Source organism: Mytilus californianus, unplaced genomic scaffold (genome assembly GCF_021869535.1).
Source record: "Mytilus californianus isolate M0D057914Y unplaced genomic scaffold, xbMytCali1.0.p SCAF_5, whole genome shotgun sequence".
In the NCBI taxonomy this organism is placed as follows: Eukaryota; Metazoa; Mollusca; class Bivalvia; order Mytilida; family Mytilidae; genus Mytilus; species Mytilus californianus.
Window position 1 is genome coordinate 32,199,246 of NW_026262701.1, and position 19,231 is coordinate 32,218,476.

General features: G+C 36.1%; 1 protein-coding gene across 1 annotated transcript in view; it reads left to right on the forward strand.

Moving 5' to 3' along the window:
* Positions 1-364: 364 nt before the first annotated feature.
* The window catches only part of LOC127700348 (alpha-protein kinase vwkA-like), a 56,661-nt gene continuing 37,794 nt past the window's right edge, over positions 365-19,231 (forward strand). The window contains exon 1 of the mRNA XM_052203776.1: positions 365-540. The gene's annotated coding sequence lies outside the window, so the exon portion shown is untranslated. The remainder of the gene's footprint in view (positions 541-19,231) is intronic.

Sequence of the window (19,231 nt, forward strand, 5' to 3'; positions counted from 1 at the left end):
TAATTACATTTGTACACAGAAAAGTGTAATAAAACGCCTTTACTTTGATCATTTTATTGTTATTTTCGATTTTTTTCCGCGCATAACCTGTGTTTACAAAAAGAAAGCTATTACAGTAGGTTACGTTGTAACCAATAAAATCTTGTAGAAATTTCTTTGCTTTCTTGAAATTGCTGCTTTAATTTAAGTCTGTGGAATCCATGAAACAGTTATTTGAATAATAGATCGATAGAACTGTTCGTACTACCTGAAACCAATTTCACTGCTCTTGCCTGTCGTGACGATTTAATTACGTCTTTAGCCGATTTGTTGATTGAATGGCATAGTGAATTATTCTTAGTATCCTCAGAAGAGCTGCACGAGCCTGCAATGGTCAAAGTGATGATATATTGGCTCCCGTGAGGGACTTTGTCATTTTAAATGAACGTGGTTGGTATTTCAACTCACTGGAGCTACGTATAAAACTAATGAAGACAAGTTGTCAGAGTTGATTGGCTTCCCATACTACAGAGGATAGCTGTCGTATTTACTTTTCGGAAGGTAAATAAGCTTTCATATATACTTCATTATTTGTAATATTCATCTTACTGATTTATATTATTATTTACTAAATTTTAATAACAAGAAAAAAAAATTGTATACAAATATTTCCTTATAAATTTTTTAGTCAATATCGACTTTTGATAGAAGAAGACTGTATATAATTTGAACATCTCTATGGTAGTTTCTCTATTAATAAATGCACGGCAATAATTTTTTAAAACTAATTGTATATTTATACAAAATATTCCACCTTTAAACCATTCTGATTTATGTCATATATTAAGACTTTCAAGGTGTTGTGCGCGCAGTTATCGTGTACCATTGAGTCAGTGCCGCTGCTAGTGGACTATTAGTCAACTAGCACGTGCTTCTCGTGTCGATTCGATTGAAATGATACATTTTGTATGTAAATTTCCAGTTCATAAGGTTATCTATTTTTGCTAAAAATAGGATTGAAACTCATTCAAACAAACTATACCTTAGACAGTTTTGTGTGTTCGATTTCGTCCCCTTTATTATTCCGGCTCTGGAGAAACGTTTTATATTCATTGACTTTCAAAACTTTTGGTCACGAGCGTACCTGGTGAATGTTATTCCGGAAACACGTGGTGTGAACACGGAAATCATGTCAATTTTTGCATTCGGATTTGGTCTTAGCCATAAATGATCATAAATGCAGATTCTAATAAGCAACGTTAAAATCGGGTCTGTAAATTGAGTAAATCGGGTGTACTCAAAACCCAATACCCGATATCCTCGTACAGATTTTGTTTAATTCGAGGCAATGTATGTTTTTTACATATTTATAATTTTGTGACGGTCTCATAAACAATTTGTTCATGTTTAGTATTTGTCCTCTGTAATATTTTCACTCCTCTTGCAATACGGCGCGTTAACAAAAATCCTTAACTTATCTGATAAGTGTGAAATTTCGATTCATATAATCATTTTGGTATAAATTTACTAAAATTGCAATGTATCCATAGAATTGCTAGAAAAGATCTATCAGACAGGAACTTAAAGTTGATGAAAATAAAGCAATATTTTGAGCAGCCGTTTTGCCTTTATATGTCAAATTTTCTTATTAAAAGTAACAAATGACATTAAATGTTTCATTGGTTGACCTTTCACTAATTCTATGCTCTATTAGGCCTTTTGAGTACTAGTTTGGTACTCGAATTTTATTTTTCGGTCTCCCAAACCATTGGTATCGATGAAGGTTCATGAAAATTAAATCCGTAAATAACGTTTACATTACAAACAAAAACAATAAATCCTACCGGAAGTCAGATTTTGGTATTGGTATGATTTTGTTGCTTAAGATTTTAAGATTATGAATTATGTAGTTTTAGTAAAATTAAAGGTGCAACTTCCTTCGGGACGATCGTCCAGAGCATGCATGGATTATTTGCCACGGACGTAAATCAATTATGTTATGTTTTGAACCAATTTGTTCTAATGCTAAAGAACGTTTTAGCTACATGGGATCAGATGATCTACTGTCGTAAATTTGCGTCCGTCGTCCGGCCGGATGGTGACCTATACTTGTTTACGTATTATTTATTTGGACTCTGGAGGCTAGTTGTCTTATTAGCAATAATACCTCATCTATTTATTTTTATGTGGCGAAATGTTTTTAATCTTTGGAAATTGATTATTGGAAGACCTACAAACGAACATCATTTGAAGTTGACTGAATGGCAAAAATTAAGGCATTGGTGTCCCAAAACTCTATTTGAACCCTTTGAAAAATCACATTTTAAATCATATCTCTTGGCAGAAATGCCTTAGTTCCAATTGTAACGGGGTTTTTCTTCTGTGCGATTTGGAACTATACATTATTTCGGATCTATGTATCCGGGATCATAATCCATGTTGTTGTCCGTTAACATAGGGAACTAGCTATTGTAAACTTTCTCCGTAAGCTCACTAAGAACTGTCTATATAACGAAGTCTGTTTAATGTTCACATGTTTAATCGTATAGATATTCATAAAACAGTACATGTATAATATAAATATATAGGTTCGAAATTATAATTTCCAATTTAACTTGTTACGTCATTCTCATCTATATTACAACTGTTACTTCATTCTCGTCTATATGACAACTGACCAATACATAAAGTTTCTCACAAGATCGTGCTTTAACATCTGTTCTCAAATTAGATTAAACACTGCTTTATGGTCTTACAGTATTTTGATAAACTTCTAAATGTTATTGCAACTGTACTGTGCAACCCATGTACCGTATAAACTGTCACATTAATCAAGAGAAAGATCATTAAACTGATTAACATCAAATCTTTGATGTAATTGACCACGCCACACAATTATAAAAAAACATGTTCACCAGAGACAGTTTTTTGTATTTGTAATTGCAAGAAAAAAACCTTTTCCTCTGAGATTGCAAGGCTACATATTTTTTATTAGCTCACCTTTCCTTGAAAAGGAAATGTGAGCTTTTGCCAACACTTGGCGTCCGTCGTCGTCCGTCGTCCGTCCGGTGTAAACTATTACCAACATCTTCTCTGAAACTACTGAACCAATTCCAACCAAACTTAAGCCGAATGATTCTTGGGGTATCTAGAATAAAGTTTGTGTTTTATTTTGTTTCATCAATAAACATGGCCGCCATGGCTAAAAATAGAACATAGGGGGAAAATGCAGTTTTTGGCTTATATCTCAAAAACTAGAGCATTTAGAGCAAATCTTGGGTAAAAATGTTCATTAGGTCAAGTTCTATCAGCCCTGAAATTTTCAGATGAATCTAACAACCCATTGTTTGATTGCTGCCACTAAATTGGTAATTTTAAGGAAATGTAGCAGTTTTTATACGACCGCAAAAATTTTTGCGGTCGTATATTGGTATGACGTTGGCGTCGTCGTCGTAGTCGTCGTCGTCGTCCGGCGTCGTCCGAAGACACATTGGTTTTCGCACTCTAACTTTAGTTTAAGTGAATGGATCTCTATGAAATTTTACCATAAGGTTCAATACCACAAAAGGAAGGTTGGGATTGATTTTGGGGGTAATTGTTTCAAAATATTAGGAATTAGGGGCCAAAAAAGGGGCAAAAAACAAGCATTTTTCTAGTTTCATGACAATAACTTGTGTGAAAGTGTATGGATCTTTCTGAAATTGTACTACAAGGTTTCATATCACAAAGGGAAAGCTGGAATTGAGTTTGGGGGTAATTGCCCGAAACGTTTAGGAATAAGGGGCCAAAAAGGGGCCAAAAATAAGCATTTTTCTAGTTTCCAGACAATAACTTGTGTTCAAGTGTATGGATCTCTCTGAAATTGTACCATAAGGTTCCATATCACACAGGGAATGCTGGGATTGATTTTGGGGGTAATTGCCTCTAAAGTTTAGGAATTAGGGGCCAAAAAAGGGGCAAAAAACAAGCATTTTTCTAGTTTCATGACAATAACTTGTGTGTAAGTGTTTGGATATTTCTGAAATTGTACTACAAGGTTCCATATCACAAAGGGAAAGCTGGAATTGAGTTTGGGGGTAATTGTCCGAAACGTTTAGGAATTGGGGGCCAAAAAGGGGCCAAAAAACACATTTTTCTAGTTTCCAGACAATAACTTGTGTTCAAGTGTATGGATCTCTCTGAAATTGTACTGCAAGGTACCATACCACAAAGGGAAGGCTGGGATTGAGTTTGGGGGTGATGAATCATAAGGGGGTTCAAAAAATTTGGGGGGGGATTTTTTTTATTTTTTTCCTTTTTTTCTTTTTTTCCTTTTTTTTTTTTCTTTTAAAATTTTCTATTTTAAGTTGGTTATTTCTGATTTATATTTAAAAGCAAATAATAATGATATGGTAGGAGATACACACTAAACAGGATGTGTAAATTATTATATAATAAGTATTGTGCAATAGCAAGAAATTTTCAATTGCACAGTATTGCACAATAGCAAGAAATCTTCAATTGCACAGTATTGCGCAATAGCAAGAAATCTTCAATTGCACAGTATTGCGCAATAGCAAGAAATATCCAATAGCACAATATTGCGCAATAGCAAGAAATTGTCAATTGTGCAGTATTGTGCAATAGCAAGAAATATTCAATTGCACAGTATTTTGCAAAAGAAGATACTTCGTATAAATTGCTTATTTCTTGACCAATTGCAATAGGGTTTTATTCTTGAATTCTTGGGGTTCTTTAATATGCTGAATCTAACCGTGCATTAAGTTTTTGGATTTTGGGCCCCGTTTTTAAATTGGTCCACATTGAGGTCCAAAGGGTCCAAAATTAAACTTTGTTTGATTTCATCAAAATTGAATTCTTGGGGTTCTTTGATATGCTGAATCTAACCATGTATTTAGATTTTGGATATTGGACCATAATAGGTGAATGTCCAATTTAAATTTTTTAAGTTCTTAGACCACATTCATTCTGTGTCAGAAACCTATGCTGTGTCAAATATTTAATCGCAATCCAAATTCAGAGCTGTATCAAGCTTGAATGATGTGTCCATACTTGCCCCAACTGTTCAGGGTCCGACCTCTGCGGTCGTATCAAGCTGCGCCCTGCGGAGCATTTTATTTGTTATTATCTTGAATATTATTATAGATAAAGATAAACTGTAAACAGCAAAAATGTTCAGCAAAGTAAGATCTACAAAGAAGTTTATATGACCAAACTTGTCAATTGAACCCTTAAGGAGTTATTGCCCTTTAAAGAAATTTTTACACAATTTGTTTATCATGTTTTCAAACTTTAAAAAATCTTCTCCTCTGAAACTACTGAACCAAATTAAACCAAACTCAAGCTGAATGATTCTTAGGTTATCTTAAATAAAGTTTGTGTTTTATTTTTGTTTCCTCAGAAAACATGGCCTCCATGGCTAAGAATAGAACATAAGGTAAAATGAAGTTTTTGACTTATATCTCAAAAACTAAAGCATTTAGAGCAAATCAGACAAGAAGTTAAAGTACTCATTAGGTCAAGGTCTCCCTGCCCTGAAATTATCAGCCAAATCGGGTATCTGATGTTTAGGCTATTGCCCCTGAATTGATGATTTTAAGGAAATTTTGCAGTTTTCGGTTATTATCTTGAATATTATTAAAGATAAAGATAAACTGTAAACAACAAAAATGTTCAGCAAAGTAAGATCTACAAATAAGTTGTATGACCAAAATTGTCAATTGACCCCTTAAGGAGATATTGCCCTTTTAAGACAATTTTTCACAATTTGTTCATCTAGTTTGCTTACTTTAAAAAAATCTTCTTCTTTGAAACTGCTGAATCAACTTCAGCCAAACTTGGGTTGAATTATTTTCAGAGTATCTAGTATAAATTCTGTATTTTATTTCCTTGTACGTCAAGAGACATAGCCACTATGGCTAAAATGGAACATAGGGGTAAAATTCATTATTTTGCTTTTGACCAAAATATGACAGATACAAAGAACATTTAAATGGCATTTTAAGCCACTCATTAATATATATTGAAAAGTAAAAATAATCATTGATGAAAGATTTAAGCAAAACACTAAAGGTGAGCGATTCAGGCTCTTGAGAGCCTCTTGTTTTTTCGGAGTTAATTATCCGAAAAACGTTGTGCAAATGATTCTCAGTTGATGTTGATTCAATAAAAAACATATAGTATTGATGTCACATAGTTCCTGTTATAACCCTATGAAATCTCTGAAAGTTTTTTGGCAATTTTATTCAAATTTGTTTTTCTATAAATAATTCGTTCTGATCGAATGAAAACCTTTTATTAAAAACATCTTTTCTACTAAAAATAAAAAGCAAAATATTTTACGGGATTGTTGAAAACAAAGCCATACGAAGCTTTCTCTTTTGAACAATTTGTGTTTTGTTTGCTAAGTGTACGATTTAAGGAGGCTTAGTATGAATTTAGTTGGTATGTTCGGTCTCCCTGTAGCGTATCTTGTGGATTTTTTAACAATCGATATCCTGCTTTTATAGTCCTCTGGGTTGATGTTACATAGTTATTTTTGTCATCAAAAAGTTAAGGACCACTTCAAATAAGATTAACATTCAACAGGGCAATTGTTTATAGCAGCTGCTTAACATCTTAATGGTTGGTCGCAATTTGAATTCGAAAATCCAAAAAATTATAAATCAATAAATGCAACGTTCTTCAGATCTCACGGTCAGATATCAGTAACAGTAAACCTTTAAACGTCTTCAATTTAAGGGGAAACTGCATATTGTTTGCATTATGCAGTCTTCGCATTACCAATTTTTACATCCGTATCCCAAAATATGTACTTAGATGTGAATCAAATATTTTTATAGAGGCTGCATGTTACTGAATGATACTTACTAACTTTCTGACAATCTTTTAACCTATTTTTCGGAAAGATGACGATGATTTTTAGATTCATATAGTGTGTAGACACCCGATTATTGTTGAAGCCAATATGTTGGTCTCTAGATGTCTTTTGGTTATTTTTATCGTTGGGCGACAAAAACGAGGCGAAAGATACCAAAAGGGATATTGATGTCTCGTTTACGTATATCCCACATCTCCATTTATTCATAAACATATTCTTATTAGAATTATATGTTATTTTGATATATTTTTTTTATTTTGTTCTGTTTAAACGAGCTCATTTTTGTAACTCATTAAATTTTTATTATGAAGCAAGGTATTTTCGAACGGGGAAAAAAAAACACCAAATACAATCATTTTGTCCAAATACTTTGACTAATGCCATAATATCAAGAGAAAAAAAAATGTCTGTAATACCTTCATCTACGCAATTAGGTGCTCAGCTCTGACGCTAGACAATTGTTTTTAAATATTTAAAATGTATCATGATAGTGCAGATAATGTTTATACTGGCTCTCAAATTACATTTCTATAAAAGAGTGTTTCCTGTAAAACTATTGAAATCCTGCCATTAATAACCAAGCATTACTATAGAGAGTCGTCTTCTGTTTGGTAAACTAATATTTTAGTATTTATAAACTAAATATATTTGCTTTTTAATTCCCAAAGGGTGGAGCAATTTTCTCGTACCATTAAAATAATGTCTTTGTATTGTAGTATTATAAATGTTTAACAGCCTAGATCAGTTAACAAGTGGTTTTCTGCACGTAACTATGTCTTTACCAATTTGTCAAATTCAGTTTTAAATCAACTATAGATGCAATATTGTGTCGTTAAAACCAGTAGGTAGTTATGACGGTGTGGATAGGGGTTTACAGAATAGAGAATAATAGGTAAAAAATTAAAAGAATAGAGAAAAATAGAGAAAAAATTAAAGAATAGAGAATAATGGGTAAAAAATTAAAAGAATAGAGAATAATGGCATAAAAAATGAAAGAATACAGAATTGAAGGACCCCACATCCAGGCCCTCAGTTATATATAGAATCTATAGAATTATAGTCAGTATAAGATTACTTTTTGTTCTTTTGTCTACACGCTTACATAGTATAAGTCTGGATTTGTCATTTGATTGGATTTCACCCCTGGTATAAAGATATTTTATGCTGACATCAATCATATATTTATTTTTTTGGTTGTATACTTCTGGCAATTCTACTTTAATCAAGTGCATCGTTATCAAAATGTATTTTGTTTTGTATTGTCATTGTAGATTGAAATAAACAATTAATTTCCCCATAGGCGACAATGATAGCCTTTTTCGAGATACAGACTTTAGAAAGTTGAATTTTTAACGAAACCTTGCTGCAATTAAAGAAAAATTATTCGGACAGTATTTTTTGGTCCAAAAAATATAGGTTCCCGTGGCTTTTCTTAACGTAATTTGTACTTATATCTCCCTTGCCTATCAATTTTGCACTTAAAAACACGTGTCTCATCCTAGCGTAGAAAAGAAATCTCAGTTCCGTTAGGGCTAATGCAGAGTGCACGACGTCACTAATAATAAAAAATAACGGGTGCACATATCGACCAATCAGGATTATACATATTCTGAATACCATGTTATCTTCATAAAATGGCTACGCCCATAATATTTAATGGTTGATTGTAACCTTGTATATGTCGGGTTAAAGCTTTACAGAGATTAGTTACTTGTATTAATTTTTACCAACTTTAAATAAAATGTCTATGACTATATCTATGTCTATCAAATAATTAACGCTTAATTTAACCAAACCCCTGCTGACTTTGATCTAAGATTTTATCTTAGTAACTTTAAACTAAGATGGTTAATTCGTGTGTACTTTAATTTTTATTCTCTAATCAAGAGCGTGGTAAATCATGTTTTAATTAACCGTTCAATACCTCTTTTAGATGACGCTAACAAGTTAGACCAGCACAGTATTTTCATAACGCAGTGCTTTGGAACTAACATGAAGATTTTGAGAGATTAGAAAAAAAACATTGCAGTTGAAAATGAAAGGTTAATTTTCACTTCCCTTAATCATTGCTCAGATTCCTTAACCGAATTTGACTGATTTTAACATTTTACTACTGTAAAGATCATTTTCTTTCTTTTTATCTCTAAAGTAAGTATTTCTGATAAAAAGAGTCAAGACTAAAGTCACTTCCCGGTTTCTTTTATAGAACCCACATTGTGGTATTAGAGGCTAGACTCAAGCTAGCAGCCACTCGCTAGCAGCCACTCCGCTAGCAGCCAGTTTTCAGATATGTCTATAAACCCAAAACATGCATAAGATTCAAACTTACTAAAAGTTTTTGTTTTATATAACCACAACAATACATGATTTAAATTGAATTTAGCAGTCGAAAACATAATTCAATGAATTTTGAAATTTCATTTCCTGTTCAATATTTTGAAAACATTATTTTGTGCTTTCAACATCGTGCTGCACGCTTTAAGACTTCAACTGTCAACACTGACAAAATGAAATTATTTAAATATTGGCCAAATTTTCTTACTTTTCCATCAGAAAATTTTTGTTCGATATTGTGTGAAATAGCTTTCCATATTCTCGGCATCCTAAAATAGTTCCTAAAAAGTAACAATATTTCTACGCTACAAGAATTCATAGTTACGTTCGTACTTAAATACTTTCATGTCAGCCAAATCTGTTTTAGCGAATCATTCTCTTTCTATAACAATGGGTTTCGCGCAGTTTTGATGACATGCAGGGTTTATTTTTAGTAATCAAAGTATGGTGTGCAGGGATATTACTAATTAGCTATATTACCAATATTAAAAGAAAATCCGTGCTATACCCCACCTGGATTTTTTAGTCAAGCATGCCTAAGGGTCCCAACTTTCATTTGCACCTAGTGTGGAAAAAAGTATTGCCGTAGGAAATTTTTTATTAACTTTTAAAGTTAGGGTGGGGTAGGGGGTCGGACCCCAACTTTGGACCAATTTTAAAAAAAATCCGTGCTATACCCCACCTGGATTTTTTTAGTCAAGCATGCCTAAGGGTCCCAACTTTCATTTGCACCTAGTGTGGAAAAAAGTATTGCCGTAGGAAATTTTTTATTAACTTTTAAAGTTAGGGTGGGGTAGGGGGTCGGACCCCAACTTTGGACCAATTTTAAAAAAAATCCGTGCTATACCCCACCTGGATTTTTTAGTCAAGCATGCCTAAGGGTCCCAACTTTCATTTGCACCTAGTGTGGAAAAAAGTATTGCCGTAGGAAATTTTTTATTAACTTTTAAAGTTAGGGTGGGGTAGGGGGTCGGACCCCAACTTTGGACCAATTTTTAAAAAAATCCGTGCTATACCCCACCTGGATTTTTTAGTCAAGCATGCCTAAGGGTCCCAAATTTCATTTGCACCTAGTGTGGAAAAAAGTATTGCCGTAGGAAATTTTTTATTAACTTTTAAAGTTAGGGTGGGGTAGGGGGTCGGACCCCAACTTTGGACCAATTTTAAAAAAAATCCGTGCTATACCCCACCTGGATTTTTTAGTCAAGCATGCCTAAGGGTCCCAACTTGCATTTGCACCTAGTGTGGAAAAAAGTATTGCCGTAGGAAATTTTTTATTAACTTTTAAAGTTAGGGTGGGGTAGGGGGTCGGACCCCAACTTTGGACCAATTTTAAAAAAAATCCGTGCTATACCCCACCTGGATTTTTTAGTCAAGCATGCCTAAGGGTCCCAACTTTCATTTGCACCTAGTGTGGAAAAAAGTATTGCCGTAGGAAATTTTTTATTAACTTTTAAAGTTAGGGTGGGGTAGGGGGTCGGACCCCAACTTTGGACCAATTTTTAAAAAAATCCGTGCTATACCCCACCTGGATTTTTTAGTCAAGCATGCCTAAGGGTCCCAACTTTCATTTGCACCTAGTGTGGAAAAAAGTATTGCCGTAGGAAATTTTTTATTAACTTTTAAAGTTAGGGTGGGGTAGGGGGTCGGACCCCAACTTTGGACCAATTTTAAAAAAAATCCGTGCTATACCCCACCTGGATTTTTTAGTCAAGCATGCCTAAGGGTCCCAACTTTCATTTGCACCTAGTGTGGAAAAAAGTATTGCCGTAGGAAATTTTTTATTAACTTTTAAAGTTAGGGTGGGGTAGGGGGTCGGACCCCAACTTTGGACCAATTTTAAAAAAAATCCGTGCTATACCCCACCTGGATTTTTTAGTCAAGCATGCCTAAGGGTCCCAACTTTCATTTGCACCTAGTGTGGAAAAAAGTATTGCCGTAGGAAATTTTTTATTAACTTTTAAAGTTAGGGTGGGGTAGGGGGTCGGACCCCAACTTTGGACCAATTTTAAAAAAAATCCGTGCTATACCCCACCTGGATTTTTTAGTCAAGCATGCCTAAGGGTCCCAACTTTCATTTGCACCTAGTGTGGAAAAAAGTATTGCCGTAGGAAATTTTTTATTAACTTTTAAAGTTAGGGTGGGGTAGGGGGTCGGACCCCAACTTTGGACCAATTTTAAAAAAAATCCGTGCTATACCCCACCTGGATTTTTTAGTCAAGCATGCCTAAGGGTCCCAACTTTCATTTGCACCTAGTGTGGAAAAAAGTATTGCCGTAGGAAATTTTTTATTAACTTTTAAAGTTAGGGTGGGGTAGGGGGTCGGACCCCAACTTTGGACCAATTTTAAAAAAAATCCGTGCTATACCCCACCTGGATTTTTTAGTCAAGCATGCCTAAGGGTCCCAACTTTCATTTGCACCTAGTGTGGAAAAAAGTATTGCCGTAGGAAATTTTTTATTAACTTTTAAAGTTAGGGTGGGGTAGGGGGTCGGACCCCAACTTTGGACCAATTTTAAAAAAAATCCGTGCTATACCCCACCTGGATTTTTTAGTCAAGCATGCCTAAGGGTCCCAACTTTCATTTGCACCTAGTGTGGAAAAAAGTATTGCCGTAGGAAATTTTTTATTAACTTTTAAAGTTAGGGTGGGGTAGGGGGTCGGACCCCAACTTTGGACCAATTTTAAAAAAAATCCGTGCTATACCCCACCTGGATTTTTTAGTCAAGCATGCCTAAGGGTCCCAACTTTCATTTGCACCTAGTGTGGAAAAAAGTATTGCCGTAGGAAATTTTTTATTAACTTTTAAAGTTAGGGTGGGGTAGGGGGTCGGACCCCAACTTTGGACCAATTTTAAAAAAAATCCGTGCTATACCCCACCTGGATTTTTTAGTCAAGCATGCCTAAGGGTCCCAACTTTCATTTGCACCTAGTGTGGAAAAAAGTATTGCCGTAGGAAATTTTTTATTAACTTTTAAAGTTAGGGTGGGGTAGGGGGTCGGACCCCAACTTTGGACCAATTTTAAAAAAAATCCGTGCTATACCCCACCTGGATTTTTTAGTCAAGCATGCCTAAGGGTCCCAACTTGCATTTGCACCTAGTGTGGAAAAAAGTATTGCCGTAGGAAATTTTTTATTAACTTTTAAAGTTAGGGTGGGGTAGGGGGTCGGACCCCAACTTTGGACCAATTTTAAAAAAAATCCGTGCTATACCCCACCTGGATTTTTTAGTCAAGCATGCCTAAGGGTCCCAACTTTCATTTGCACCTAGTGTGGAAAAAAGTATTGCCGTAGGAAATTTTTTATTAACTTTTAAAGTTAGGGTGGGGTAGGGGGTCGGACCCCAACTTTGGACCAATTTTTAAAAAAATCCGTGCTATACCCCACCTGGATTTTTTAGTCAAGCATGCCTAAGGGTCCCAACTTTCATTTGCACCTAGTGTGGAAAAAAGTATTGCCGTAGGAAATTTTTTATTAACTTTTAAAGTTAGGGTGGGGTAGGGGGTCGGACCCCAACTTTGGACCAATTTTAAAAAAAATCCGTGCTATACCCCACCTGGATTTTTTAGTCAAGCATGCCTAAGGGTCCCAACTTTCATTTGCACCTAGTGTGGAAAAAAGTATTGCCGTAGGAAATTTTTTATTAACTTTTAAAGTTAGGGTGGGGTAGGGGGTCGGACCCCAACTTTGGACCAATTTTAAAAAAAATCCGTGCTATACCCCACCTGGATTTTTTAGTCAAGCATGCCTAAGGGTCCCAACTTTCATTTGCACCTAGTGTGGAAAAAAGTATTGCCGTAGGAAATTTTTTATTAACTTTTAAAGTTAGGGTGGGGTAGGGGGTCGGACCCCAACTTTGGACCAATTTTAAAAAAAATCCGTGCTATACCCCACCTGGATTTTTTAGTCAAGCATGCCTAAGGGTCCCAACTTTCATTTGCACCTAGTGTGGAAAAAAGTATTGCCGTAGGAAATTTTTTATTAACTTTTAAAGTTAGGGTGGGGTAGGGGGTCGGACCCCAACTTTGGACCAATTTTAAAAAAAATCCGTGCTATACCCCACCTGGATTTTTTAGTCAAGCATGCCTAAGGGTCCCAACTTTCATTTGCACCTAGTGTGGAAAAAAGTATTGCCGTAGGAAATTTTTTATTAACTTTTAAAGTTAGGGTGGGGTAGGGGGTCGGACCCCAACTTTGGACCAATTTTAAAAAAAATCCGTGCTATACCCCACCTGGATTTTTTAGTCAAGCATGCCTAAGGGTCCCAACTTTCATTTGCACCTAGTGTGGAAAAAAGTATTGCCGTAGGAAATTTTTTATTAACTTTTAAAGTTAGGGTGGGGTAGGGGGTCGGACCCCAACTTTGGACCAATTTTAAAAAAAATCCGTGCTATACCCCACCTGGATTTTTTAGTCAAGCATGCCTAAGGGTCCCAACTTTCATTTGCACCTAGTGTGGAAAAAAGTATTGCCGTAGGAAATTTTTTATTAACTTTTAAAGTTAGGGTGGGGTAGGGGGTCGGACCCCAACTTTGGACCAATTTTAAAAAAAATCCGTGCTATACCCCACCTGGATTTTTTAGTCAAGCATGCCTAAGGGTCCCAACTTTCATTTGCACCTAGTGTGGAAAAAAGTATTGCCGTAGGAAATTTTTTATTAACTTTTAAAGTTAGGGTGGGGTAGGGGGTCGGACCCCAACTTTGGACCAATTTTAAAAAAAATCCGTGCTATACCCCACCTGGATTTTTTAGTCAAGCATGCCTAAGGGTCCCAACTTTCATTTGCACCTAGTGTGGAAAAAAGTATTGCCGTAGGAAATTTTTTATTAACTTTTAAAGTTAGGGTGGGGTAGGGGGTCGGACCCCAACTTTGGACCAATTTTTAAAAAAATCCGTGCTATACCCCACCTGGATTTTTTAGTCAAGCATGCCTAAGGGTCCCAACTTTCATTTGCACCTAGTGTGGAAAAAAGCATTGCCGTAGGAAATTTTTTATTAACTTTTAAAGTTAGGGTGGGGTAGGGGGTCGGACCCCAACTTTGGACCAATTTTAAAAAAAATCCGTGCTATACCCCACCTGGATTTTTTAGTCAAGCATGCCTAAGGGTCCCAACTTTCATTTGCACCTAGTGTGGAAAAAAGTATTGCCGTAGGAAATTTTTTATTAACTTTTAAAGTTAGGGTGGGGTAGGGGGTCGGACCCCAACTTTGGACCAATTTTTTAAAAAATCCGTGCTATACCCCACCTGGATTTTTTAGTCAAGCATGCCTAAGGGTCCCAACTTTCATTTGCACCTAGTGTGGAAAAAAGTATTGCCGTAGGAAATTTTTTATTAACTTTTAAAGTTAGGGTGGGGTAGGGGGTCGGACCCCAACTTTGGACCAATTTTAAAAAAAATCCGTGCTATACCCCACCTGGATTTTTTAGTCAAGCATGCCTAAGGGTCCCAACTTTCATTTGCACCTAGTGTGGAAAAAAGTATTGCCGTAGGAAATTTTTTATTAACTTTTAAAGTTAGGGTGGGGTAGGGGGTCGGACCCCAACTTTGGACCAATTTTTTAAAAAATCCGTGCTATACCCCACCTGGATTTTTTAGTCAAGCATGCCTAAGGGTCCCAACTTTCATTTGCACCTAGTGTGGAAAAAAGTATTGCCGTAGGAAATTTTTTATTAACTTTTAAAGTTAGGGTGGGGTAGGGGGTCGGACCCCAACTTTGGACCAATTTTAAAAAAAATCCGTGCTATACCCCACCTGGATTTTTTAGTCAAGCATGCCTAAGGGTCCCAACTTTCATTTGCACCTAGTGTGGAAAAAAGTATTGCCGTAGGAAATTTTTTATTAACTTTTAAAGTTAGGGTGGGGTAGGGGGTCGGACCCCAACTTTGGACCAATTTTAAAAAAATCCGTGCTATACCCCACCTGGATTTTTTAGTCAAGCATGCCTAAGGGTCCCAACTTTCATTTGCACCTAGTGTGGAAAAAAGTATTGCCGTAGGAAATTTTTTATTAACTTTTAAAGTTAGGGTGGGGTAGGGGGTCGGACCCCAACTTTGGACCAATTTTAAAAAAAATCCGTGCTATACCCCACCTGGATTTTTTAGTCAAGCATGCCTAAGGGTCCCAACTTTCATTTGCACCTAGTGTGGAAAAAAGTATTGCCGTAGGAAATTTTTTATTAACTTTTAAAGTTAGGGTGGGGTAGGGGGTCGGACCCCAACTTTGGACCAATTTTAAAAAAAATCCGTGCTATACCCCACCTGGATTTTTTAGTCAAGCATGCCTAAGGGTCCCAACTTTCATTTGCACCTAGTGTGGAAAAAAGTATTGCCGTAGGAAATTTTTTATTAACTTTTAAAGTTAGGGTGGGGTAGGGGGTCGGACCCCAACTTTGGACCAATTTTAAAAAAAATCCGTGCTATACCCCACCTGGATTTTTTAGTCAAGCATGCCTAAGGGTCCCAACTTTCATTTGCACCTAGTGTGGAAAAAAGTATTGCCGTAGGAAATTTTTTATTAACTTTTAAAGTTAGGGTGGGGTAGGGGGTCGGACCCCAACTTTGGACCAATTTTAAAAAAAATCCGTGCTATACCCCACCTGGATTTTTTAGTCAAGCATGCCTAAGGGTCCCAACTTTCATTTGCACCTAGTGTGGAAAAAAGTATTGCCGTAGGAAATTTTTTATTAACTTTTAAAGTTAGGGTGGGGTAGGGGGTCGAACCCCCACTTTGAACCTATTCAAAAAAATCTAAGATATACGACAACCTGGATGTTCTTCCCCAACTTTCGTTTGTAACTAGTATGGGAAAAAGGACTTTGATGAGTTTAACCACTTTTTTGTCATCGTCGGTTTTACGTGATCGCTCAGATTCAGTCGTATGTTTCAATTGAACAATCACCGTGTCGAGGTATTTGGTTTTTGTTTTGCCCATCGAGAACATGCTTTCAACAAGCTCATAAAAAAGCTTTTCATTTTGATATAGTTAATGATCATATTTTATAGAAGTAACACGACTGGTGTCACATGTGGAGCAGGATTGCTTACCCTTTAAAAATATCCTTTTGGCATCTTTCGCCTCTCTTTTAATCACAAAGTGAGCAGACCCTAACCTAGCAAAGAGAATTCTGTAGTAAAAAAAGATGACTGCGAATGTAACGGTGCCGGATCAAGGAACCTACCAAGATTTTAAAAACAAATTGAGATAAATGAAAGTTCCAATCATAGTGTACGGAAAGTGTTTAGAGAGATGTTCCCTTGATCCGGATGAATTCCAACTAAGGGCTTGCTATATCAAACGAATTAAAGTAGACACGACTACCCAGTAAACATGAATACGCGACTACCTAGCCAGCCTCAATGATAAATGTGTATTGCGTTACTGGCAGTAGAAGGGTTTTTCTTATGATACTGGACTGCGGTAAAACTCGGATTGCAAATTATAAGCTGGAAAAATTAGACAAACACTTTAATTTGCTAAGACCACATGTATGAGATTTACACGAAGAATGGTCACCAAATTTTACTTTACTTTGTCGAAAACTACATACCTCGGCTGAGGTTTGGATAAATGTACCATCTTTTGTGTTCGATGGATTATTTTTTTCGCAAAGAATATATATCACGCAACAGACTGCCTTGATTAATCAATGGTGTTCCCAGAAAGTAAAAAGTAATTGATTGTGACATCACGTTTCCTGTTAAGAAAATCGAAAGAGATATGATAGCAAAAGAAAGGTTACCTAATGATTGTCCACTGGCTCCACAATCTTTGTAAATTAACGGAGTCAAATCAAGAACCAGTAGCTAATCTTCAGAACAAGACAACATATGTGGTGCATCATGTGCACTTAAAGAGATATCTGGCCACGTGGTTGAAACTTAGGAATCTACATAAAGTTATCATGTTCAACCAAAGCCCACGGTTGAAACCTTACATTGACAAGAAAACGAAACTCCGAGCCGAACATATGGCAACATTTAAAAAAGAATTCAATAGGATGATGAAAGTGTTTGCAAAAGCATTGAAAATATCCGGAACCGTGTTGGTATCCGTAACAACACGAAAGCTTTAAAACTAGCAATCATCCCCAAATTCAAGAAACGGACTATATTTAATGATTTATTGGCTGTAATCCACAGGACACGAGCCAAGCTGGTATTTGACAAACCAATGTACCTACGTTTGGAGATTTTGGACCTGCTAAAAACACTGATGACTGATTATGAATAAGACTACCTAAAAACCAAATACGGAACGCGAGCCACGATCTGCTTCACACACAATACTAAGTCTCGTTTGCAATATTCAGATTACAGACATTTACAAATACATATATAAACATGTGCTCAGTGGTCCGTGTCTCCAATTACCCGACTGACCATAAATCCAAAGTTTAGACTAAGGTCAACAAGAAAGTTCTTGGAATCTTTAACGAGCCGGCTGGCCAATCTAAGATATTCTTCACGTTGCCCATTGTACCAGAGATAAAGGTAGATATTGCCTCTAAAATGGCCAATAGCACTTATGCACTAGACCCGTACGAACTTGTCACATTAGTGTGAGGGGTACATGGTGTGTAACATACTAGTAGTCCAATAACTATTGCCGATTGTCCAAACTTAGATATTCTCCTTGTTGGCAATAGTACCAGAGGCCTGGTAGAGGGAGACATTAGCTCTAAATGTACTTTAGCACTTATACTCTAGACCCGTTGCTTATTCTCCTTCGATATATCATTGGATTTTTGATATTTATCTTTCTGGTACAGCGCTCAAAAATCTTATTCAAGTTTATTCACAATGATCTTGGCCACTGCATTGTACAATGTGTATAGCAAAGTGGTTCTCTTGTTAACACCCTGTCGTCATAGCACTTAATGATATAGCAAATTCCGGGCGGTGTGTGCTTCTGGTAGGGTTTGATGTCTGGTTTGCAGTCATTCATTCGGCACCAGTGACTCATGATTTCTGCGGCTGAGATCTCTTTCTGTTCATTGATTTATTTTACAAAGTCTTTGGCTTGATTTCTCTTCGATCCCTCACAATTTTTTGACTTGACGTCTTCAGTGTAGTGGCGATGAAGACATATAAAATATACAGCAGTTCAAGTCAACCATTTAATAACATCTTATTTTGACTTCCGCCCAAGACGACGTACCGACGTCGACAAACGAAAGTACACTAAAAGAGGAACGTAGTTCACGCTATTTTCGCGACATTATCCGGGCACGCAAAGAAAATAAATACAATTATATAAAAAAAAAAAAATCCAGTTACCAATTAATGACTTTAAATCAAATAATTCTCAAAACATGTCCATGGTTACGGCAGAAAGTAAAATTAACTTTAAACTGTCAATATTAGATTTCACTGAATTTAACTTTAACTTTCACAAATTATTGTCCGTGTATCCACTTCTGAATTCTTTCATTCGCTCGTACTGATGCTTCTGTCAATCTGATTTTCGGCAATGGTGGCGGGTCAGTTTCTCTGTGTGGTTTCCCGCTAACTTTTCGGGAAGTTATACGTTTGTGTAGAACCTTCTTCGCGTACTGGCGAATGCATGGATCCCAATATGTTTGTCTTATCTGAGTTACTGTAGCTAGTACTCCAGAATGTTTCAATGTTTCATGTACATCCAGTACAACCAATGGAGTAAGTGGGGGATCTATAGGTAATAAATAAGGGAATCTAGCAGTCTCTGTCAGTAGTTCGTTGTGAATCAACCCACCGCAACGAATAGTTCCAATTAAATCAAAAAATAATCTTAACTGTTTCACGAGTGACAATCTTTTGCTGGTCTGTGACTTCAAGTTGTTGTAGTTCACTAGTATAAAGCAGCTGGTATGTTTTTCTCTGTGATTTTTGAATTTTACAGTTGTCTACAAATCTCAGAATAAAGGCGGTCACTCGGATCGTTTTGTATAAGGTGCTGTACCGAGTAATGTTCGTCATAATATCAATTCCTGTTTCCTATAGACTGTTTCTTCCTTCTATTGGTGTGTTGTCCTTGTTGTCGTGTTCTACGAAGCATGATT